The sequence below is a fragment of the Haemorhous mexicanus genome, chromosome 1, assembly GCF_027477595.1.
Source record: "Haemorhous mexicanus isolate bHaeMex1 chromosome 1, bHaeMex1.pri, whole genome shotgun sequence".
NCBI classification, from domain to species: Eukaryota; Metazoa; Chordata; class Aves; order Passeriformes; family Fringillidae; genus Haemorhous; species Haemorhous mexicanus.
In genome coordinates, this window is record NC_082341.1 from 31449727 (window position 1) to 31474696 (window position 24970).

Sequence of the window (24970 nt, forward strand, 5' to 3'; positions counted from 1 at the left end):
GGGGATTCTTCTTCTACTTAGTATATGCCACATTTTACTAATGAGAATCATAGTGACTCATTGAAGAACAGTAGACCACTATTCTAGCTGCAGTTTGCAGTGCAGTGGGTTAAAAAATAAAGCACAGCCTCAATCTTAAATTTCATAGATGATATGCTGGCTCTGGGGAAGACAATTAAGATTTTGCCATTGATTTCCAATGGTGAAAGTATTCCACAATACATGTTTGGACTGTAAAAGAAATCAATACTATTTTGAGACATTTACTGGCTGAATTCTGTTTCTTTTTAGTTCCCTTGATTTCTTTATGTAGGCCAAGAGAAATTCATTCAGAGAACTTTGTGGACTGTTAGATTAATGAATATGGTTAAACTATCAGTCCAAAAATTGGTGGCAACAGCCTAAATCATATGAAATTGCTTTTAGTTTTCAAACTTCCCTTTTATTATTAAGGAGCGGTTTAACATAGCAAAACGAAAAATTGACATACAAATCAAGGAATATCAAAAAAGATAAAACACACATCCCAAATACTTTTTTGATAATGATCTGGTTTTGTGTGAGCACGTAGTGTACAGATATACTTTACATAAATCTGCCCTCTCCATCATTTGAAAATGAGCAAAAGTGAGTAATTTTGAAAGAATTTTCAAGAAATTTTAGCAGAGATAATCAGTTTGCAAGCTGAGCCATTACTTGCCCAGTTTTTGCCTAGAATAATTTTCTGTAACAAAGTTAATCATCCCTGAAAATATTAGTTAAAAGGATGCATTAAAATCGTGTAGCTGTGTCTGTACTTTACTAAGTTGCTATGAAATTGAGCTTGTATTTTTGCAGTATTCTGGTTTTCTGATTTACAGTGTACTTTAAAAAAACATAACAATTTTATACCTATTTTCAGTTAAAGAAGATTATTTAGTTCACAACATCTTTGCAGCAACAAGGTTGGTTAAACTAATACATGGCATTTGATATGATATGCTTACTTCAGCTGCTGTATATCAATAGGGATACATGGGCTATAGTTTTATAAAATTAAAAGGAAGGCATTTTTTAAATTTAAAGACATTCCTTTTATAGCTTTTCTTTTAAGTTCTTGAAAAGCAGCTTGGCTCTTTTCATATTTTATGAAGTGGAAATGTGTTTATCATTACTAAATGCAGTGCAATATACTCTACATAGTGACATACAGAATAGGCATGCATGTATTGCATGTTAGATAATATTATTCTTTCATAATTTATCTACATGGTGTATGCAACTTTCCTCAGAGAGGGAACCCAACATGTTCACAAGATCCATACACTCCATCTGAGATGTTAAGGGAGTTACCTCCTGAGACAGATCACACGCTCTTGTTTCTCTGCAAAAACTAGGTGGTACCTTAATTAATGCTGAATTGCAGCGGAATTCCATGTGAGCACTTAAAACACTCGCAAGGCTACAGAATGAGTTAATTATGATCAGTGTTATTACAGTGAATACCAAATGAATTAATAAAGCTGGCACACTTAAAATGAAGTGTTAGCCAGGACTGCGGCAGAACGCGTCAGGTTAAACATTATGTGATGAAAGGCATTATGTGCTCAGCAGGAAGAAGCAAACTCGGTCTCTGCAGCTCCACACTCCCAAGCACAGTGCCTGCCAGCATCACACACACTTCATATTTGACCAAGTCAAACGCACATTTTCCTGCGGGAGCAAGTGTTCAGCAATGCTAGGCACAGTTTAAATTTCCAGAGGGGGAAAACACACCCAGTAGAGAAGCAGCATTTTGTAGCAACACTCTGAAGGTCTCCTTCCCCTATAGACAGAATTTTTCTAGGTATCTATAACATTAAAAGAGTTCACTTAAATGAAGCTGAACACAGAAAAGCACCTGAATCTCTCAGAGCATGCTGCTGCCCCAAGTCGTGCTGTCACTTAGCAGACACTGCGTACTCTAGCTGGAATGAAGCTGTGAAATACCATACCTAATAAATTATTGCTTCATAACCTTCTGAAGATAGCCTGCCTGGAAGTCATCATGAAATTTTTGTTTAGATATAATATATTGCAACAATTCATATCTACTATACATTTGAAAGGTGTGAAAGCATAAATGGATTTAATCAGATGTAATTATTTTTATGCCTAGTACTCAAAAATATGCAGAAATGAATTTATGGTAATTTGGCAGCCAGTGGGAATTGTGTTTATAAATGTTGAAACAGCTGTTGGCAAATGTAAGTGTGAAAGCAAGGAAAACAGCTTTTAACTTCCACGCGTCAGGTTTGCGGTAAAGGAATCCTCGCTCCTTGTGAGAGCTGGGCTCTGATTGACGCACACTTCCAGCTGCTCCCCTCAGTTCATCCCACACACACAGGCACAGAAAAGAGATAAGAACTTGCCCTCTAAACTTTGACTAGTTCTTCACTGACTCTCCTACTGTCTGTAACTACAAGCACATGTTACACAGTAGTTCTTGGGAGGGGGTTTCTCCAGGAGGAATGGCTAACATGAACACTCACTGCATTTCTCTCTGCTTTAACTTTTAGCATCTTCCCTCTAGCTGGAGATGCCTCCACCTTTGCACATAGATCAATGCTTGAAGGTTAGTTAATGAGAAACATGCACCTACTTAAAGCTGTGTCAGTGCTTAACTCCTGTGCTCTCCAGGGTGGGCTCGTAGCATTGCTTTCCCAATTTTAGTTTTAGGGTTTTATGCAGAAATAGTCTACTTTATAGAAACACATGCATGCTACCTCAATGTATGATAGCTCTGCATGCACTACTCCTGCCGAGTTCTCACAGCTTGGCTTCTGTATAAAAATCTCTGTTAATGTAATTTCTGAAGTTTATCAATGACTCATTTTGTTCTATATCTTTATTGCTTTATTTCCATGCATTCTAGACAGACAGGCTAGAAATACCTAGTTTGCTCTAACAAAATTCCCCTTCAGGTTCTAATCCTAAATGCAATTACTTTATTTGAAAAGAAGTGAACAACAGAACTAAAAGTGGTCACTAAAGTCAATATCACAAGGTAGGCTGGTGTCAGGAAAGCAACCTATTTATGAACTGGAAGAAATAACCTGTATGAACAACAGTGGGGACTAACATGTCAACACTTATGGTATCCAAAGTCATCATTTTTAAACAAACAGCAAGGGTAAAGCACATCATTACTGCATTACTAGCTAAGTACACTTTTAGCTCAAAGTATGTTGCAACTTTTCACATAATTTCCAATTTTGAAGATGTAACTAAGAGCTGACTGTGTACATCACAGCCTTAATCCTAGTATCTGACTTTATCAAATGATGGGGTTCTCTTTCATTCCTGTACTCTATGTTATTGTGGAAATCAGTAGCATTTCCAATAAATTATAGATTGACCAGTACTAAAGGCGCTTTGAAAACCACACTCAGTCATCTCCTACTGAACCTTTTTAAGCTTCTGTTAGGCTCCTTTGAAAACCGTAGAGTGCCCTCTGTTGACCAAAACATATTCCTTTAACATAATAAATATTTCATACAGAAAATGTTACACTCTCATCTTTTCCTATGTTTCACTTAAAAAAAACACCAATTTTGCAAAAGGGAATGTATCCCCTCAAAGACTGCTGTTAGAATGCAGAAGTATAAAAAAAACCAAAGCTACAATTGACTGCATTGCTAAATATTTACACATAATAGTGATGATTGGAAAGATACATACCTGGCAACGCTAGCTGAGAGCAATTTCCTTCCCTGCATATGCACAGGTATGCACACGTCTGTTCATTGGTGCCCACTGTCCTGAACATGCACATTTCTATTAATACAATGAAAAAAAAAATAGACTTTGTAAAAACTCAGAGCAGACACAGATACTGCATGACAGAGCTCACAGTGAGCAGTGGAAAATGTGTGGTAAATTGTGATTGCTTAATCCCACCATGTTCTCCCAAAAAGCAAAACAGCTGAGTGCAGATTTCAGCTCCCATATGACACAGAAAAATTGATGGCTTGGCTTGCTGGTGACTTCGAAAATAAGTTCCAGCAAGCCTTGATAAAACAGTAAATTTTATTGCAATTTCTGAGCAGAAATTCATAGGAGGATGAGAATAGTTCTAGGGTTTTTTCCCATCATTTTTCCTTTCTCATCTGTTGGCCAGGTGAAAGCATTGTTATACTTAAGACTGTTTCACACGTCAGTTGATTGAGGATGTTAACACTGACAGTGATTGACTTGCATTAAAATATCTTCTAAAATAACATAAAATAACATCTGATATATTTTATTTAAATGTTGATAAAAGACTCACACTTCATGATGAGCATTGAGATAAATATTAATCTATATTCAATCTAACCAGTTAATGAAATAGTTCCGTTTATCCTGTGTTATACAGATAATGATTCATTTTTTGAAGTGACTGTTCTGTGCTATTTTGTAAAAAAGGAAGACCAATTTCCATTATTTTGTTTGTGTCCATTTGAATGTGTAGGGAAAAGAAAAATAGGTTGTGTAGTTTGATTTCTCTTACTGTATAAGGATTTTGGTTCCAACTGTTGAAGAAATGGATCCTAATGCTGAATTTCTGTGTATTCAGAAAAATGGTGACAACTATAAAAATACATGGACAATTCACCTGTTGAATCACATTAAATTGGTAGTAAATAGAGTAAATTAACTCTTACTTCCTAATATAAAACATACAGACTTAAACCAAATGTCTGGAAATTAAAGAGGAAACATATAGAAACACAGTTCTTTTCTGATCTTGGCTCTTTCTTGCATTGTATTTTTCTGAGAATTTGACTTTTTCCCTAGTCCTATAAATAAACCATATTTTCATGTAATCGAAGTTTTAGTCAGTTGAGAATATGGCAATATAATTTTTTAAAGTACATTCATCATTATAATTTTTGCATAAGATCTTCATTTTGCCAGGTCCGCAGATTAAATTCAGTTGTACAATGAAACATAGCAAATACATTTTTGTGGAGAGAAAAAAAAAAACAGTAAATGTGAAAAGGAAAATACAAGAGTGTTTTGGAAAATTTGCAATATAGTTAACTAAATTTATAAAATAAAATTTAGTAGCATACAGAAAGAAAGAAAAAATAAAATAATAAAAAAATAGTAATTAGACTAACAGTCCTCACATTTTTTTAAAGGAAGCTCTCACAGCCATGAAAAATAATATAGTGTAGTACTGCCAAACTGGAAGGCAGTAAAACGCATTGGAGTGTGTGCATTTAAAGTAAGTTTTCTTGGGCTTATGCGAACACCTTTTATAAATTCCCTTAAGAATGATGGAATTAGTAAAAGGAAGTCTCTTCCCGCGCAGAAGACCCCAATTGCAGAACATTCCCATGACAACACAAAATCCCGGTCCCGCGCGTTTCCCGCCGGTCCCAGGGGCCACACGAGGGCGCTCTGCTGTTGTTTGTGACGCGCTCCAGCTGCTCCGGCGTTCAGGGATCTGCCGTCCTTCAAGGAGCCGTCTTTCTCTTTTCTCCCCCTTTTCATCCCATTTCAAAGATCGTGCATTTCACCGCTTTATATAACTAGGTGATGAAATGATGGAGCCAAAAATCCTTGATGTGTCACTACACTTCTACAACCACTCACTCAAGTTGGGTCTCCCTGCTGCCTTTGCTCTACTCGAGCGCTCACAAACTGTTTTATTCTGTTGAGTATATGGGATACACCCAAAACCATCGCTGAAGAGCTTTGTTTCATGGACAGATGGAACTCTTGGGCGTCATTAAAGAGGATCAGAATTCAGTCTTCACATCAGAAGTGTGTGCAGAGCTCCTGTAGTACCCGAGAAGAGGGACTACACCGAAGGAACATGGTGTGGGTATAAACTCTCCTCCATGAAATCTGCTTTTCTATCAGGCTGTGCCTTGAATACAACATATTATAGAGCCAACAGATAGTTGTAAGTTGTACTCCTTGTACCTGACCCTGAAATATCTACTCCATTAGTCATTTTAAATGTGATACACATGAACAGCAGTATGAACAGAGAAATTTTTTTAATATGTGTTTTCTTTTGGAAGAAATCATATTTTCTTCTGTACACAATAAATAACGAACATTAACAAAAGTTTACAGATATATTTATAAATTAGACACAGAAGGCTACTTTGTTTTTCTCAGTACCCTAGACCATATATAGCTTTAGACTACACAAGACTAATCTTCTAAGTAGATTTCCAAGGAAGCTTTCCAAGAAGGAAGCTGTCCAGGAAAGGCATAGGACAGTCCTTTTTGTGCCCATGCATCTTTCCTTTTTAGAAGCACAGGGAGCTTTTCCTTGGCAGCTGCATCACAGTGAGGGGAGGGATGCTGATATTTTCCAGCCTTTTAGACTTGTGACAGTCCATACCCATCTGGGAGGCTTTTCTCTGCACATCAACATTAACAAACCACAAGCAAGCTTGGTCCCTTTAGCTGGGCCTTTATCAGGCCCATACTGGGTATTGGTATACAGTGACACACAGGCTCCCTCTGTAGTTGTGGATTGTCTGAGGCATGTTTTAGAAATTAACCACCTTTCCGCTTTCAATTTTTAGTCTTCTTTCCTTCACCTTGGCCTCAGAAAACACAAAAAGTGGAGGGAAGTTTGATTCTCTTCATTGTGATTCTCTTTCCCTGCGTTCTTTGAACAAAGAAGGATATCCCCTGTTCTACCACCTCTGCATGTCTTTGTATAATTGTGCATTCTTTGGTAAAATCATCAGGAAAGGGCACACTCTCAGCAACAGCCACTGCATTGGTGGCGACTGCTGGAAGTATGCTGAACTAGATGGGCCAATCCGTTATTCTCACAGATAAATCTTTTCTCTTGTTTGAAACTGGAAAACACACAGTTGAATACTGCTCCTGGCTGTAAGTAATGAAAACACAATATATTCTCTTCATGCCGAATCCATCATAAGGTAAAAGTGTATTAAGTCTCAAGTAAAATGACTTCCCAATTAGCCAGCCAGGTTTGTATCCATGAAAAATGCAAATTACAGATGAGTGATGAGATCTTGTATGTGTTACTGTTTTGCAGTCTCAGACTTTTTAGCTGGAACAGTAGTAATAAATAATGTTTCTGAGCGCTCATGCTGTGAAATTGCTTGCTGTTGTGAATACATCTCTTCAGTACCTGCAGGTGCAGCAGTGAAAGTACAGGCATTGTTAATCACCCTCAAAGCGATGAAAGGGAAAAAAGTAAAGATCCTTCCTGGTAATGTCTTTCATGTAAATCCAATGAATCTAGATAATATGTTATCTTCAGGAACTCAGCAGCGCACCTGGTTAGAGGATGGATTTGTCAGATATCCTTTCCTCTGCCCTTTCCTTTCCCCCTGCCTCTTAGAAAGGTCCTTATTTCATACAGGAAAGAGCTCTGACCATTTTTAGAGTGAGCAGGCAAAGACGTTATCATGTAGTTACCCATGAAAGGACCAGTCCTGCAAGTTCTAGACAGCCCTTCTCTGTAGGCAGGTGTTGTTGGTGGTCACTACATGGCTCAGCAGTAACTTCTCTCTGCAAGGGTGCTGAAATGGGAGCCTTGAAATGCAAGGCAGTTTACTCCCCCCTTCAAGGAGAGGGTATCGTGCAGAAGTCACAGTTAATACAATTTTTGATGCAGGTATTTCTTGTGCGGCACATGCATATATTGCAAATATATCTCAAGTGTTACAGAGAACAGTTCTGCATAAAAAATGTCCATCTTTAACCCCTTCTGATGATGATCTCTAGTCGACTCTCCAGTTAATTTTATGCTATTGTCTAAACCATGCCCTCCTACCTTGTGCCTGCTCTTAAAGGTTTCAAATGGAATGTTGTATTATGTCAGAATAATGGAGGCAAAGATGTTTGGCATTTTTGTGAAGGGACGATACAACTTATAAAATGCCTGAGAGTGGCAACCTGAACATTCCCCTCTCTGTTTTCCAGTTTTGCAAGGAAAACTTGTGTATTCTCTGCACAACTGAAGAAACTGCCTGAAAAACACAGGACAGTTGGTAAAATATGGCAATTAAGTTGAAACAGATGTTGGTCCTTCTGGGTTTCATGTGTTCTACTTGGTAGTTTTTTTCCATAGTTTCCCTAGCTGTAATACAGGAATGAAAATATTATGAGCTTAACACATTGGTCTGATGAGTTTTATTTCACTCAGCCTTGCAAAGTGCTTTAAGAACCTAGCTAATGTCAGCAAAATACAGGAGAGGCTTTTTGTCCTCTCTCTTTCATTTTTATTGTACCTGGAAATCATAATGTTGTAAAAAAAAAATTATATTCATGTTTTCTTTGAAAATAAAGAAAGGGATGGAATATTTTGCAATTAAGATCATTTCCATTTGTGAAATTCACCAGCAGTCAATCCTCACACACAGAAAAAAGATCATGTGATGCATCTATGACAGTTACACAAAGAAAAAATAATTTAATTTATCTTGCACATAGTTATTGTTCTCCATTTGAAACACTTCTGCCAGCTGTATGTGATAACATCTCCTGTCTGTGTATATTGTGATAAAAGAAAAACCAGACTAAAACATCTACATTTCTATTACCTCAAGAACTGATTTTTTTCAGCTTTTCCATTAAAAAGAACAGGTCTGACTTAGCAGAAGGATTAGGTAGCTCCATCAAAACACTTGTTGCTGCAGTAGCTGATGTTTTCTCTTGTTTGAAACTGAAAAACACAGTTGAATATTGCACTGCATGCTCTTTCCTTTCCTATTTTTCAAGGGGCACCACAATAGTCCTACCCAGATTATGTACTTGAGATGCATTTTTTTGCTAAAACTGCAGAACTGAAATACTAAGCATCACTTCTGGGCATTCATAAACACCTAGAGAAATCCTAAAATTTTAAAAATACACTAAACTTTGGAAGCTTGTGGAAGTAGAAGTGAGATTGACAAGAAATATTTGTGAGGAAGCATGAAGCTGCTAAGAAGTTGCCATTGCCTCCAAAAGCAGAAATACTAAATATTACTAAAAATCATCAAAATCAGTTATTGATAGCTCAGTTTAAAAGACGTCCAAGCTTGCTGAATTAGGAGATAGCACCCAAGCAACTTGGGGTCTGCTCTCCTGTAGCTTTTAGAGGAAGATTTTCATAGCCTGGAAAATGTTTTCTGATGCAGTTTCTACCAGATCACATCTATATTGCTATATTAAGATTTTTCACTGCATGAAAAACAGTCTCTTGACCGCATCCACTCTGTTTCCAAAGGTGTTTTTTCAGAACTGGAAGTATGTGGCCAGTAAAACTAAGTTACTAATGAAAGCAAAGTTGGAAAGATGTTAAAAGCTATTTTCTTTTAGAGGTATTTCTTGGGCTAATTTTAAAAGCATCTGAGGAAAGTAAAGGTGATTTATTTTGAGTGATTTATTTCAACAAAAATGTTTCCACACTTACAGAAGCCATTTGGGAGCAAGAGGAATAGGAAAGGAAATCTGCAGATAATGCCAGAATTCTGTTCTAAAGATGTGAAGAAATGAAAAGGAAATAATGATATCTTCTGTCAAATTAATTTTTAACATTAATTACAAGTTTCACCACCATGAAGAACTTCAGGAGGTTTAGCTCATTACCTGCATTTCAAAGGTAGCAAAAGTTTTAGGAGGACATATAAAAGGGTTCTGCCAGTTTTATCAGGAAGAGGTGGAGGCTGAAAAGATGTGTGTTACAGACATGACTGTGCTCCCTTTGATACATAAAGCAAAGTCTCTTATTCACATCTTTCAGAATTTCTCTTCCTTGCATGCAGGTAAGGAAATATTGGTGGAAGAGAGAGCAGGGGAAGGAGGAATACAACTAAAGGCTGGTAATTATCAGCCAAACTCCCTCTTTCCTCATAGGCTGTGTATAAGGCTTATACTCCTTCAGATGGCTGCCTTCTGGATCTCACTGCTGAGAAAACAAGTCTCAGTCAATATTTGAATAAATTTTTATTTTTAAAATTATTTTAATTCATCTTGCTTAAGGCCTGTTTGCATGGCAGGGTTAAGAAGAAATATGCAGGGCTTGGTCTTTCAACTGGAATATATAGTCTGCTTATAGCAACTCTCATTTGCCTTTGATATTATTTTTTTTCACAGGATTAAAAATATATTTCTTGGAACTAGGTCATGCTGAACTTTAAAATATCAGTGAGGCTGTATCAAAATTTTATCAAATGCAAGATACAAATTCTCACTGATCACCCTCTAAACTGACCCAAAATCAGATGGCTGTGGTGAAGTAGTGTCAAATCAAAATGAATATAGCCTGTTTCTCTGCTCCATGCAGGGTAAGACCACAGGATGTTACATTCACACTCTGCATGCTGTGGATGAAATCCCATAGTCAATCTCATTATTGAAAGGTTACCTGAAGGTTGTCAGTGGCAGCTGGATTGGATGGTCATTGAAGGTCCCTTCCAATTGAAACCCCCTATTCTAATTCTCTTCTCTTCTCTTCTCTTCTCTTCTCTTCTCTTCTCTTCTCTTCTCTTCTCTTCTCTTCTCTTCTCTTCTCTTCTCTTCTCTTCTCTTCTCTTCTCTTCTCTTCTCTTCTCTTCTCTTTTCTCTCAGTTAAATAACCCAGAACATACTCCACACAACATATATCTCTCTATCTTTAGATTACTCATTTCTAAGATAGGGATCTTCTTCAGAATCATTGTTAACTCTTCAAATGTATAAAACCATGAAAAATCATTACACTTCTAGAAACAGATGATGAAAATTCAGGTAGAGTAGAACCAATGAACTGCAGTTCTTAATAAGGAAATTTCCTTCAATACCTGTCAACATTTTTTCCATTATTTAAAACATGGAAACATTTTAAACACATTCAGTTAGTATGAAAGGTTAAGCATGATGGAATCTTAGGCCTTCTAAGTTCTTGCTTTCTGAAGAGAAATAGATTCGAAGTATTTGGATGTGAGAAATATGCAGGAAGCAAAACGTGTGAACCAATCATGACAAAACATGACACAGAGCAAAATTTGCAATCCAGATGCTGAAAAAAAAAGATACATCCTTTCAGATCTTGAAAATTGAAACATTTACCGATTAACCACTTATTGGGAATACAAATAAAGAGGTCTGAGTCTTTAACTGTCTAGTATTAACCTCTTACATCCATACTTTTCTCCCTTTAAGTTTAGACCACGTATTTCAATAAACTGGTTCATATAAAAGTCACCTACACCACCAGTATAGCTCATGATACTTGCTGTCAAGAACATGAACAACTCTTGCTTGACCAACTCCTCTCCTATGACAAGGAGATACACTTGGTGGATGAGGGGAAGGTTGTAGGTGTGCCTACCTGGACTTCAGTAACACTTTTGCCACTATTTCCCATGTTATTCTGCAGGAAAAGCTACAGCTCATGGCTTGGACAGGCAAAAAAATATGCTTCATGAGTAAAAAATATATGGCTGAATGTCCAGGTTCAGGATGGTGATGTCTGGAGTTACACCCAGCTGGTGGCCAGCCACCAGTGCTGTTCATCAGGGCTCAGTACTGGGACCAGTCCTGTTTTAGATTTTTATCAATAATGGGGAGGAGGGGAGCAAGTGCCCCTTTTCCAGTTTGCAAACAGCACAGGGTTGGGCAGGAGTGTTGATTTGCTGGAGGGTAGGAAGGGTCTACAGAGGGGTCTGGAGAGGCTGGATTGATGACATGAGGTCAGTTGTATGAGGTTCAAGAAGGCAAAGTGATGGGTCACAACAACCCTACAGGCTGGGGGCAGAGCAGCTGGAAACCTGCCTGGTGGAAGAGAACCTGGGGATGCTGGTCAACAGCAGCTGAACACGAGCCAGGAGGGAGCCCAGGTGGCCAAGAAGGCCAGTGCCTTCCTGGCTTAGATCAGGGACAGTGTGGCCAGCAGGATCAGGGAAGTGATTGTTCTGCTGCACTCAGCACTGATGAGGCCACACCTTGAATCTTGTGTCCAGTTCTGGACCCCTCACTGCGAGAAAGACACTGAGGTGCTGGAGTGAGTGCAGAGAAGGGCAATGGAGCTGGGGAAAGGTCTGAATCACATGCAGAGCTGTTTATGTGGAGTGGCAGGAGGGGACCCTCTTGCTCTCTACCTGAAAGGAGGCTGTAGCCAGGTGGAGGTCAGCCTCTTCTCCCAAGTAACAAGCAACAGTACAAGGGGAAATGGCCTCAAGTTATGCCAGAGAAGGTTTAGACTTGATATTAGGAAGAATTTATTCTCTGAGAGTGTTGCTAAGCACTGGAACAGGCTGTGGTGGGATCATCATCACCAGAGGTAATTAAGATACAGGTAGATGTTACTCTTAGGCACATGGTTTAATAGTGGACTTGTCAGTGCTGGGTCAACAGCTGGACTCCATGGCCTTAGAGGTCTTGTTAACTCCTAACAATCCTATGATTCTATGAAAAGTCAACAAATTTTCAATTTTTATCTTTCCCTTACAGAATGATTTCTTGGTGGACTGTGATATCAGATACTGTATGTTCATTAACATGTATTTAAATTATCATACATCTAACATGGTAATTCTTATTCCCAATTTTCATATTTTTATCTCTTTACATAGTAAGGGATGACATAATTTTAATATGGCTTGAACCAACTGTTCAAGCCAACTCACGTAATTGAGAAGTCCCTTTTTCAGTGTGTCCTTCAGGATTTCAATATTAGTACATTCTTTTTTTTAGCTGTCTGTAGGTAGGAAGAGGACAATGATGTTATTCCTGCTTGCTCTGTTAGGTTTTCAACTTTGCTGAAATTAAACCAATCCAGTACAATACTGCCTCTTTTTCCCTGGGAGAAGCACTGTGGCTGTCCAAAGCCAGCTGAGTGTCTCAGCAGAGGTGCAGGTACCTGTGCTCACCCAAGACCTCTGAGAGGGGCTGTTGTCACAAAACTCTGTGTCCCTGCTGTCAACTATGGAATGAATGACCTGAGAGACAAACAGAGCTGTCACACACATAGTAATGTAAATGTCACATCCATAGCTACAATTCCCCATCAGTAAAGATTTTCCAGGAGCACCAATGTACATTATCTGACAGCTACTTCTGCAACACTACCTGAAAGTAGTTTCAGATCATCTTCCAGTAAATCTGGAAGGGATCCCAAAGATCAGTTTCAGGCCAGGGATAGATAAAATACAAAGAATTACAGGGGACCCAGACAAGGTTTTACAATTTTAAAATCTCCCACAACTTTCTTTCTAGAGTCAAAGATTTGGATTGCAATCTGTACAGGACATTAAATACTTAATACATGATCTGTTCTTTTTTTAAATTTTTTTTTTTAAGGCAGCTCATAAATTTATTGCAGTCTTATGGCATACCATTCAGATTGATTTATGGGACACAGCTCAGACTTCTTATAGCTGAATTAGCAAGTACAAACCAGGTACACCATCCCATTAAAAATAAATTTACTATGGGAACTGCACATTGAAAGTTAAATAATGGCTTGATTTTCAAGCTGAAACTGAAATATTTGCTTTTCTGCCAGCTAATCCAAAACAGTCTATGAATAATTGCATTACCTTTGCTTTCAAAATGCTGTTTATTTTCACTGAAGGTCATAGTCTTTGGGGAAAAATTTCAGAATAATGAGCGTTACTTTACATACTTTGACCTGTAGTGTCACCACTGTCACACCTGTGCACTGAAGGGTATGTTTATCTTGGCAAAAAACTTAAATATGCTGAAGGGTATTTTTACAGATATTTTAATTTTATTTAAAGGGAAATTTTGCATATGTATACATACACATAAACAGCTTCAGTTCATAAGAGCTGCAAAATCATGAATGAGTTCCAGATCAACAAACTCTGGAAGAAAATGTTGTTAATCCCAGAAAGCATATCATTATAAGTTAACTCACATTTCTTAGGAAGTCATATTTAAGTTAATTTCCTAAAGAGTAAGAAAAAAAAAAAAGTGAGGTTCTCCTTTTTATATTCTTTCTTCCACCAATCTGATCATAACAGAATCTATAATGTTAGAAGAATGATTAAGTGTAGATATTTCCCACTGTTTCCATTCTGCACTCTATAAGGATAACAGGGAAAATAAAGGGTCCCAGCCTGAGCTGCAACACACTCCTCATTTTCATTCCTGAAATTTTCTGAAAGTCAACCTTATGGTATTCTTAGGATTGAAGAGAAAATTCACTCTGAAAATAAGTCCTCTATACAATCTTTCATCAGATGGAATAGAAACCTTGCCTAATATATCAGGTGAATTAGAAACCACCAGATTTTGATGTATAATGGCTCCTAAAATAAATTAAAATTGAAGAGAAAAAGAGAAAAAAAAGTGAAGAGAAAAAGAGAAAAATAAAGGGAAAGAAAAGAAAAATAAAAAAGTAAAAAGAAAAAAGAAAAAAATTAAAAAGAGAATAAGAGAGAGAGTAAAGGTAAATAATTTTCTATCCTTACCATTTGCATTTTTATTTGCATGGGGAGCCATTTGAACTGGAAAGCAAGTTATGACAGCAACTAAGCATTTGAACTGCTGCTGCCCATGCTGCTAGGTGAGATGAGCAGTTCACTCAGGTCATCTGGGTTAAATCTTGCCCAACATACTTATTCATAATGAAGTCTCTGGTGAGCTGAAAGGATCTTTTCAGTCTCCACCCAGAACCTCATTTTGCTCATGGTCATGAGGGCTTAGGAGACCAGAGGAAATCATTATGTGGTTATACTTAAACACACAGGAAGTTCATGTTTCATTTTGGGTTTCCCTGGTAGACTGCCTCATCTGAGCCATTTCTTAAGCACAGAGGTTCATTTATGCACATGTGACATGCAGTCTGCTCCCACATCCTCCTCCCTACACCAATTTCAAGTACACCATGCCCACTGGCAGTACACAAAGTGGAGCAGGTGCTGACTGAATGAAAAAAAAAAGAAGTTGCCTTCCCAGCTGGTCACAATAGAGCTGAACAAAAACACACCCATAACAAGGAGAGTGACATCTTTACCCCTGCTATGTACTGCTGGCCTTTGGAGGAAGTGCTTGTGTGTCACAGAAGGACTGGTTTGATCCCACTTTTTCCCTCTCTGGCATACACCCATGGAAGATTTAAGTTAAATGCTCAAGAATATGGTCTGAGCAAAAAGTAATCAGAGCATTATATGTAGAAAGAATAATTAATTTTATGTGGGGTTTGCCTCATTTGTAAGAATCATAGTGAAAAAATGCAGAATCAGCACTGCCTGATCAAGACATGGTTCCTTCATCCAGGTTTTCCTTACTGCTGCTGTGGAGTGGTTCAGCTGTGCATTTGGAAAGTATTCTGGATTCCCCCATGGATGGGGGAATCCAGAATACTTTACATTATGGCAAATGCTCTGCAGTCCCATTGCCAGGCACTGTATTGCCAGAGAGAAACTCACTCCAAAATTCCTAATGCAAGGCATGGAATGTAATTTATGTTAGGCAACCTACATATTGTGTTAAAAGGAGACCATGAGAACAAGGGCCAAAAGTTGAGAGATTTTTGTGATAAAAGACTGGGACCAAGGCAGCTGCTAGAAAATGAACTGCATGAAGAGGCACATCTGTATTTGTCTAATAATTTTACAGTGTACAAAAGAATATTTATAAAATGTGCAAGAGTGATGTGAATGCAGAGCACTGAGTGCTTCTAACACATTGATTTATTATAACATTTGACAATAGTTTCCCAGTAATGGATCCTAACTGTTAGTGACGATTTTAGAATTCAATTGGAATGAAAACAGGCCTTTGTCTCTTTATTCCCTTATGAGTTACACACCACATTGGAAGGGATCACCTGTGTCGTGGTATTCTGCAGCTGGCCAGTGGCACAGCATGGTTTATACAAGGAATGCATAGACCAAAGTTATTTCACACTCTCTAGCTTTCCAGCTGTGTTCACAAGTCTTACATTTATATGTACATATTCTTTTTTAGTGGTACTAATTCCTTGATTTTTTTTTCCTGAGCAATTAATGCCACTAATTAAACACAAAAAAGAAAGCTTTATCCAGCACATTTATAATTAATGACAGTTTAGGTAACTTTAAAAATATTACCCCACATTTTGTCTAGTTAAAAACTACTTCACACAGACAGAAGTTGCAAATGAGTCTTTCAAAATGTTTAATGAAAGGCATCTGAGTCATCTACTCAGTGAACAGAGTGCAGTTCTTAGGAAATTTGGGGCTCTCAGACTCAGGTGTACTGAAGAGGCTGTCAGTTGTTAGGCCCATGCAAGTGATGTTGGATAATGAGAGATGAAGGTCAGGAAACAATTGCTGCACACAGAGGGTTAGTTCTATTTTCTCAACTTCTATCTCCAAGCCTTGCATAAAAGCTGAGGAGGAAATCATAGAATCATAGGCTTGTTAGGGTTGGAAAAGACCTTTGAAATTGCTAAGTCCAGCCATTAATCCAGCACTGCCAAGCCTGGCACTAAGTTATACACCTAAACACCTCATATACACATTTTTTAAGTAACCTTCAGGGACAATCAATTCACCAGTTCCCTGGGCAGTCCATTCCTTTGCTTGGAGCCCTTTCAGTGAAGAAATTTTTCCTAATATCCAGTCAAAACCTCCCTTGGTGCAATTCCTTTCATCTGATCTCTTGTTACATGGGAGAACACACTGACCCCCACCTGGCCACAACCTCCTCCCATGCAGTTGAGGAGACCAACAAGGTCTCCCTGAAGTGTCCCTTGCTCCAGGCTAAAACCTCCCAGTTCCCTCAGCTGCTCCTCAAAGGACTTTTGCTCCAGACCCTTCCCAAGTCTCCATTGCCCTTCTCTGGACTCATTCTTGCACCTCAATGTCTTTTTGAAGTGAGGAGCCCCAAACTGAACACAGGATTTGAGGTTTGGTCTCATCTGTGCTGAGTACAGGGAGATGTACTCTGCCCTTGTCCTGCTGGCCACACTATTGCTGATACAGGCCCCATTGGTATTGGCCTTTTTGGCCACAAGGGCACACTGGGAACTCATATTCCTCAAAGAACCACTGATGGGAGAGAGGAGAGGATAACATTTTTAGGAAAACTAGATTCCAAGTTCAAAGATCCTTGGAATAGCATTACTTTTTATTTCCAATGCTAGAAAGGACTTTCAGATATTTCAATTTGTCTTTCTTGTAACAAACACTAGCCTAGAAGAAGCTGGAGAATTTACCTTCTATATGTAAAAAAGGTAGTAAGGTCTAAAAAAGTAGAGTTATATATATAAATATTCACCCCAAAACTCAGCTCCACCTTCTACTTTCCATCATCAACCCCTAAAATTCATACTTTAAAAACATTCCTTTGCATGAAAACAAAGATCAACTTTAGCAAAGTTGATGGCAGTAGAGATCAGCAGAAGAGGAGATGGGGCACAGTATACTGGACACAGAATTTTATTCAGAAAATGAGAAAAGGTATTTCCTTTGGGAATTAACGTGGCACACAACCAAATTGCAATAGAAAGAAAGCATCTCATCCACTCACATCTTTCCTGGCATAATTTTGGTAGCTATTTTGTTAAATAGGTCCAACTCTTTTTTTGCTGGTTTTAGCTCATTTTCAGAGCAGAAGCCAATGATTTCTCCACAGTTCAATTTTACATCCACAGTCACCAGTCACAAGAGAAAGAGCTCATCTGCCTTGGGATATACCAGGTATTAGTTCCTCTAGTTAAATTATTTTGTTGAATAAAGAAGAAATATGTTCAAATGAAAGTCTCCCATTTGGTGTGCAGGGGTGAACATTAGTACATTACACCCAAATCTCTGCTCACTTCCTCATTCAGAAAGAGGGTGACCTTCTTTTCTGTGTTAAATTGTCCAATTGTAGTTTGAACTCCCATTTCACAGATTTGCAGATCAGATCCACTGCTTTGTCTGTTCTCATTTGTTTCAGTTTCCTTAGCTAGTTTTCCTTATGTGCAATTCATATCTCATAAAGCAGGGGGTTTTTTGTGGTGAGAGAACCCGTTCCCAAGTGCTAATGTACAACTGATTAGAAATGAGCCATATGCTCCCTTAAATTAATAATTCTTCTTACTAAAGAGAAAAGCAGAAACAGTGTTGAGGTCTCTTGGTGAAAGCCTCGTACTTCTGCAGTCATCTGTGAAGTCAGAGCGATGATCTTGTTCCATGATCCTGACCCAACCCAGTCAGCAGCGCTGCCGAGCCTTCAGTCCAGGACCCTGGAGAGTGCCACCCCCGTCCCCGCGGGACCGCCCGCTGCTCCCGGGGCTTCGGGGGAAAGATGGCAAGAAAACACCTCTTTTCAGTGTATGGGTTCGGCTATCCATCCTGTTAAGCGGGAGACAAGGAAGATATGTGTGCTGGTGTTTTACGTGAGAAATTTCCCTCAGGGAATGTTTTCTTTGTTCAGCATACATTCCACACTTCTGCCTGTTCTTTGCCTGCAATGGGAAAATAGTTTGTTTAAGGATATTTTGTACACACAGTCCTTATTTTTTTTTTTAAGTTGTCTGTTGAAATAGGACTTTTAAATCTTTTGATAGCATAGAAATGTCTCTGAATCCTTCCTTCCTCCCTCTGAGAACTGCATAGAGACACTTTACCTGTCACTTACCTTTGCCTGCATTGTTTACATCCCTCAACCGCAGTCACACAACTTTCTTGAGACAGCAATAACAGCTGCACACATGGGCAGAGTTTTACAGAAAGTACAATGTGTTTTTACCTGGCAGCTACACTGGAGAACGCTCCTCTCCAAGGATGGTCTGCACTCTGCAGATAACAGGGTGAAAACTTTGAAGTTGAGTTTAAGTATGATTGACTTTGAAGATAGAGTCTAGAGCCTATTCTGGTTTTGGAGTCTCTTTCTCTAAGTGATTTTCCTGATAGGGATTTTACTAAAAATCTCTTCATTGGAATGACTTGATAGAATCCTAAAAATAGGTGACTGAGTGGATGTTAGCATACATGTTTGGAAATATGTGCTCAGTTTTTAAATTGAAAAGTAGAATTCAGATCACTTTTCATCTCACAGTTTCATTGTGATGATCAGCTGGGAGAACCGAAGTGTCTCCTGCTTTTTAATGTCTTAGGAGAATAAACTATGCAGAGAAAAGAATGCACAATGGGATTCCTTTTATTACTTAATCAGAAAACAAACCCACACTATTCCCTACGAGAGGTGTTATTCTTCACCAATACAAAGCACAGAAATTGCTTTAGGCATTCTCATAAAAGCAATTTCAGTTATAAAGAGAAACACGAGGTAAGGAGGAAATGTTCAAGAGCTGATGTTTTCTCTTATTTAACTGACAGGTTTCTTGATCACTTGGCTGGCTTTTTATTTCATATCTGTCAGAAAATTTATTCCAGCAGGTAAGATTCCTGAACAAAAAGAAATTTGAGCAGAATATTTGTTTACTAATTAGGTGCCAAATGGCTGACTACTTATTCTTGCACATGGATAACATACATCAATATAGTGCACATGAAAACACACATATTATACATATCAGTAAGCATGTGGGTGGAGGATCAGATGATCACTTTACATCAGTTCCAGCATTCCTTTTTGGTGACTCTGTCTGTGAGAGTGCACACATCCATGCATAAAACTCTCTTGTTGATGAAGGATAGGACATGACAGGCATTTAGTTACAGGTTATTAGTGATTTGAAAGAGTGGGTGTAAAATGGGGCTCTAAGAACAGCTGCAGAAAAGATTTTTTTATTTTTGTATAGAAAAAAGAGAATGCTTCATAGTACTATAAAACAACAGATTTGAAAATGTTCCAAAAGAATATCTGAAATTCCAGATCCTTTTCTAAGACCTTGAGCAAAAACCTCTTTGTGGTTGCTGGCATTAAAGACATGCTATACAGCTTGAGCAAACCTAATGCTTCTATTCAAGACTGTCTCAAAGGAATGAAGCCAACTAAAAGATTAGATGGAATCTGAGTTTTAGATCAGAGATTCATTTGTAACAGGATTCCCTTTAATAACAAATGCTATTTAATATTATTGATGTGGGCGTTACGGTCCCCAGAAGCATGTCATCTCCTTGAAGGGCTCTGTATTTCCTTTGGTAAGATGACTGTACAGAAGTCCCCTTCCCTTTTGATAACTGACCCAGAGGGCATTTACTGAGTTCAAAGAAAAGGTATATTTTTTTCGCCTTGCAAAGGCAATCTATACAGAAGAGAGAGCACAAAGAATTTCACTTTTTTCCCCTCCTATGGACACTTTATTTAATATGCATACTCATGAATGTTTCTTTTTCTAAACTGTTGACTCATCTTTACTTAGGTGTATATTACCATACAGCATTCTGAGCAAGTGATGGCATAATCTTATCTGTTATATAGGCTTACCCCAAATAACATTCTTTTTGAGTCAGCTGCCCAAGAGAACAAAACTAATGGCATAATAAAAGATGCAGACAATATAGGTGCTGACTTGCAGGCAAACATAACTAAAAATTAATACAACACTGCATGGAATTCAGTACAGCCATTTCTTGTGATTCTGTGATTTTAGCCCCAAGAAAAACACAGGACTAAACCCTTGAAAATCAGAATGAATCTGTGATTTTTTTTCTTTTTCTTGATTCCTGAGTATTGGTTAAATCTCTGATATGTTCAGATGTCCTGCTCTCCACAGGGATAAGGTTGATTTTTTTTCCTAATAGCTGGTACAGGGCTGTGTTTTGGATTTAGCATGAGAATAATGTTGATAACACACAGATGTTTAGCTGTTTCTCAGCAGTGCTCATACTTCTTCAAGGACTTCTCAGCTTCCAGTTCTCTGCCTGAGAGGAGGTGCAAAAGAGGCTGTGAGAGAACACAACCAGGACAGCTGGACCAAACTGGCTGAAGGGATATTCCACACCATGCCTGGGATATAAACTGGGCAGGAGCTGGGCTGGAGGGTCTAATGAATGCTTAGGGCTGGGTTGGGCAGCAGTCAGATGCAGTGGTGAGCAATTATACAGTGCATTATTTCTCTTCCTTGAGTTTTATTCCTGTCTCTCTTTTTGTTGTCTTCTCTTTTTGATTACAATAATTATTAATGTTATGTTTTACTTTATTTCAAATATTACACTGCTTTAATTATGTTATTTATTTTAATTTTTAAAAATAATTTAAATAATTTAAAAATATGTTGTGATTATTTCTCTTTGAAGGGAAAATCTAAACTTTATCTCTTAGTTATAATCCCCCCATACCTAAAGTTTTTATGGCAAATCTAACACTGTGAGGCAAGAACTGCAGCATGTGTTAATCCATTTATTTTTTCTTCATACTGTCCTGTGGCATATTCATCACATATGCAAGCAGAATTTGAATGGAATTAATTAAATTTAAAGGTAAAAAATTTCTCCTTACAATTCAAGAACAGTACACAATTTCAGGTTATTAATCTCATATTTCAGGTTTTAATTTTTAAATTTCCAAAGATCTCATTCCAGATTTATGCTGGAGATTAATTGCAAAGAGGCAGCATAAGTAATTTTCAGTTATTAATATATTTTGTTTCTTATCCTCTTCATAAATACTATATTCAACATATGTAACTGTTGAAAGTACACAGGCAGTAAATTTTTCTGTGTCGAAATGCATTAAAACTCTTCCTGGATACCTCTTTTTTTACAGGCAAATTAGTAAGACTTTTTACTACTAGACTGTCAAATAGTGCCACAAAGACCAAAGCCACTTCAGGAAAGAAGACATTATTTCAAAAGGTCATAATTGCCATTTTGCCAAATACTACAGATTTTATGGACATTATGTTACCATTCATGAATTTACCATTCATCTGCATTAAGAGGGACAATTCTCAGCTGAGAGATCTCGGCTGCCACTGTGGTTGTGTCAGATTTAATGGGAACTGGTGGTGTTCATCACCATCCTGGGGTAAGATTTGGAGAGAACAAAACATAAATCACTGCATTTCACTATGAACTCTGTAACCTGTCTGGGTTTTGAATCAGATACCACATAATCTAAGGTAGGAAAACATTTCAATTACCTTTAAAAAGTAGGTTCTAACAAATAACCAAGCAAAAAGGCCACAGTAGTCTCAGCTGCTAAAAGGAGTCTGATGCTCAGCTCCTGATCTGTGCTTAAGAACGTCCTGAAATGGATCAGCACGTTCCTAATGTAAAATTTCCTGGAGTAAAATAATCACCTTCTAGAGGTGCTAAATTAGTCTGTACAGGTCACTAGCTTCCCCAGTGCATACAGAAACATCAGGTACTAAAGACCAGAGAGCTGTACAGTTACACAGTTACTTATCACCTGTCTATCCATAGGTGGAGACATAGATCTTCCAGGGATCTCTCCAACTCTGCTGCTGTAACTTGGTTTTTGTAAAGCAGAGGTCACACATACCCTCAATAAAGCTCATTTTCTCCTTTCCCATAGCAACAACAGATCAGGTAAAATGGGGAGCATGGACCAACTTCCCCTGCTTCTTCAGAGAATTCACTGCACAGGCTGATAAGGAAAATGCTGGTGCCCAGACATGTCTATCACTATCCTGGTCCTGTTTCCCATCCATTCTGTGAATTTTCTAGAAAAGAAAAAGGCAATAGATTTTTATCATATCGCTTTCATATCTTCTTCACCTTTGCAAGATTTTCTATGGTCTTCCCAGCCTTACTTCGTGCTCCTACCCCTTTTCTGCTGTCCCACCTTGACATCAGCAAGCTTTTTTTTCAGCAAGATGATGATATTTACTTCAATATTGGAAGCAAATGCTTTAATAACAAATTAAGCAGTAAGAGTAAAGTTAAAGATGCATGCTAAAGACACAGAAATATTTAGATGACTAAACTGAAACTAATGCGTGTGGGTGGTTCATGAGTGATATGCCCTCTCAGACTGGAGGACAGTTGTTGGAAAGAGCTGTCATTCTCTCCTGCTACAGCCTGAAGTAAGCCAGTTCATTTTTCTGCCTTCAGAGCTTGATAAGGACTGAAAGGTTGCAGAAAAAGCAAAAAGTTTGGGATTCAATGAGGAAACCAATCGTTTCTATTTTCCCAGTTTTACAGTCAAATGTAGACCCTTTGATCTAGGCTACTAGAAGATAGTAACTCTTTGAAGAAGACATTAGAAATTTATAAAGTATCTCAGAGATTTGATGTCAAATAACAGATAGCATTTATGCAGCAATTTTAAAACAAATAATCTTTCGTTTTCTTACAAGCTTCCTTTAGAAATTAACCCCATTGCTACTAAATTTTTAAGCACATTTGAGTAGCTTGTGTACCTTCTTGTACATCTATGTTTTCACATTAGTCAAATGAAATATTTAGGATAAATATTTATCACATAGTAAATACTAGCAAAATAGGCCCAAGTAACCTTTCAGTTTGATATATCTTGTTTCTTATCCTGATCATAAATACTATATTCAACCATTTAGCTTTATATATAGTTGTGCTGTGCTAAGGTTAGCACAGACATGAGGATTATAAAACCAACATCTTTATACACAATTAATTTTAGCCAAGTTTGCTCTGTTAGGATGAAAATAACTATTAAAAAGAAAATTGTTAAAAGACAGATCATTATTTCTCTAACTTGAATAAATATTGTTTGGGGGTTTTTTTGCATTCTGAAGGGCAAAAATTGAGATAAAACCTAGTGTAATGTATGCAGAGGTGTCTGTGGCAGACTGATCAGTATAAGACAGCATGTGAACCAAGATATTTAATAATGCTAATCAATTCAGAATAAAATCCTTGCAATGCTTATGCTGCTAACACACGTGAAAAATACAGAAAATGGCAAGATTGCTTCTGCAGAGCCAACAAATAGTTGCAGTAATAATATCAATCATCTTTCATATATACATCACCTGTTTGTGACATACAGTTTTCCAGGTTGCACCCATGGTAAAATATACATTTATGAAGACCAAATGTTTTGTGTTTTGCCATGAGCTCTTTAGTTCCTTTTTCAGCTGAGACCATTTGTTACAAGATTTGATTGGGAAGGAGTTGTTTTCATCTGTGGCCTCATGGTGCCTGTGTCCATGGAAATTCCAAAGAGTTTCTGATATTCTATTCTACCAAATGGTTAAAGAAGAATAATGGATTGTTTACTTGTCTTCAATATATTTTTCTCATCTGCCTGGAATTTCCTGCAGAAGACACCTGTTTTATTTCTCTGAAATAGATGGGAACGCTGAGGCACGTCCTTCCAAGGGGATGCTGTCCTGGTTCTAGGTACTTAAAGGGGTAGGTTTAGGTTTTCTTTCACAGAAACACAGAATCACATAATGGGAAAGGCTGGAAGGGTCATCCTAGAGCATACTGCACAGAATTGCATTCAGAGAGCTCTTGAATATCTCCAGTGAGAGAGACTCCACAGCCTCTGGACAATCTGTTTCAGTGCTTAGTCACTGCACCGTGAAGTTCTTGCTCATGTTCAGGTGGAATTTCCTGTACAGCAGTTTGTGCCCATCACCTCTTATCCTAGTGCTCAGCACCCCTGAGAACAGGCTGGGTGCATCCTCTTGGCACCCTCCCTTCAGACACTGACAGACATTGGTGAGGTTCCCTCTCAGTCATCTCCTTTCGAGGCTGAAGAGATCCAGCTCCCACAGCCTTTCCTTGAAACAGAGATGCTCCAGTCCCTTAATGATCTTTGTAGCCCTCTGCTGGACCTGCTCCAGGAGCTCCATGTGTCTCTTGTGGTGAGAAGCCCAGACCTGGATAATATTACCACAGATGCAGTCTCACCAGAACTGAGAAGAAGGACAGGATCACCTCTCTCCACCTGCTGGAAATCCTCTTCCTGATGCCTTCCAGGATTCCTTTGGGCTTCTGGGCCACAAGGGCACACTGCTGTCCTTACAGAGCAGTGGCTAAGGAAAGGCTGGATAGATCACCTTGCTGTAGGACAGCTGGAGAGCCCAAGGGCACACTGTGTTTACTGAGTCCTGTGATGCATTTTCATCAATGGCAGTTTTGCAGGGTCACATCACTACATGCCTCATTCTCGCCTGACCACTTCCTTGTCTTTCAGCTTC

At 38.2% G+C, this 24970-nt stretch overlaps 1 long non-coding RNA gene across 1 annotated transcript; it reads right to left on the bottom strand.

The window, feature by feature from the left end:
* Positions 1 to 17347: 17347 nt before the first annotated feature.
* LOC132326413 (uncharacterized) lies at positions 17348 to 24970 on the bottom strand. The gene is made up of 3 exons (XR_009486228.1): positions 23795 to 24970; positions 22324 to 22504; positions 17348 to 18376 (listed from the first exon to the last, which is right to left on the bottom strand). It is a non-coding gene; the product is annotated as an uncharacterized LOC132326413 (long non-coding RNA).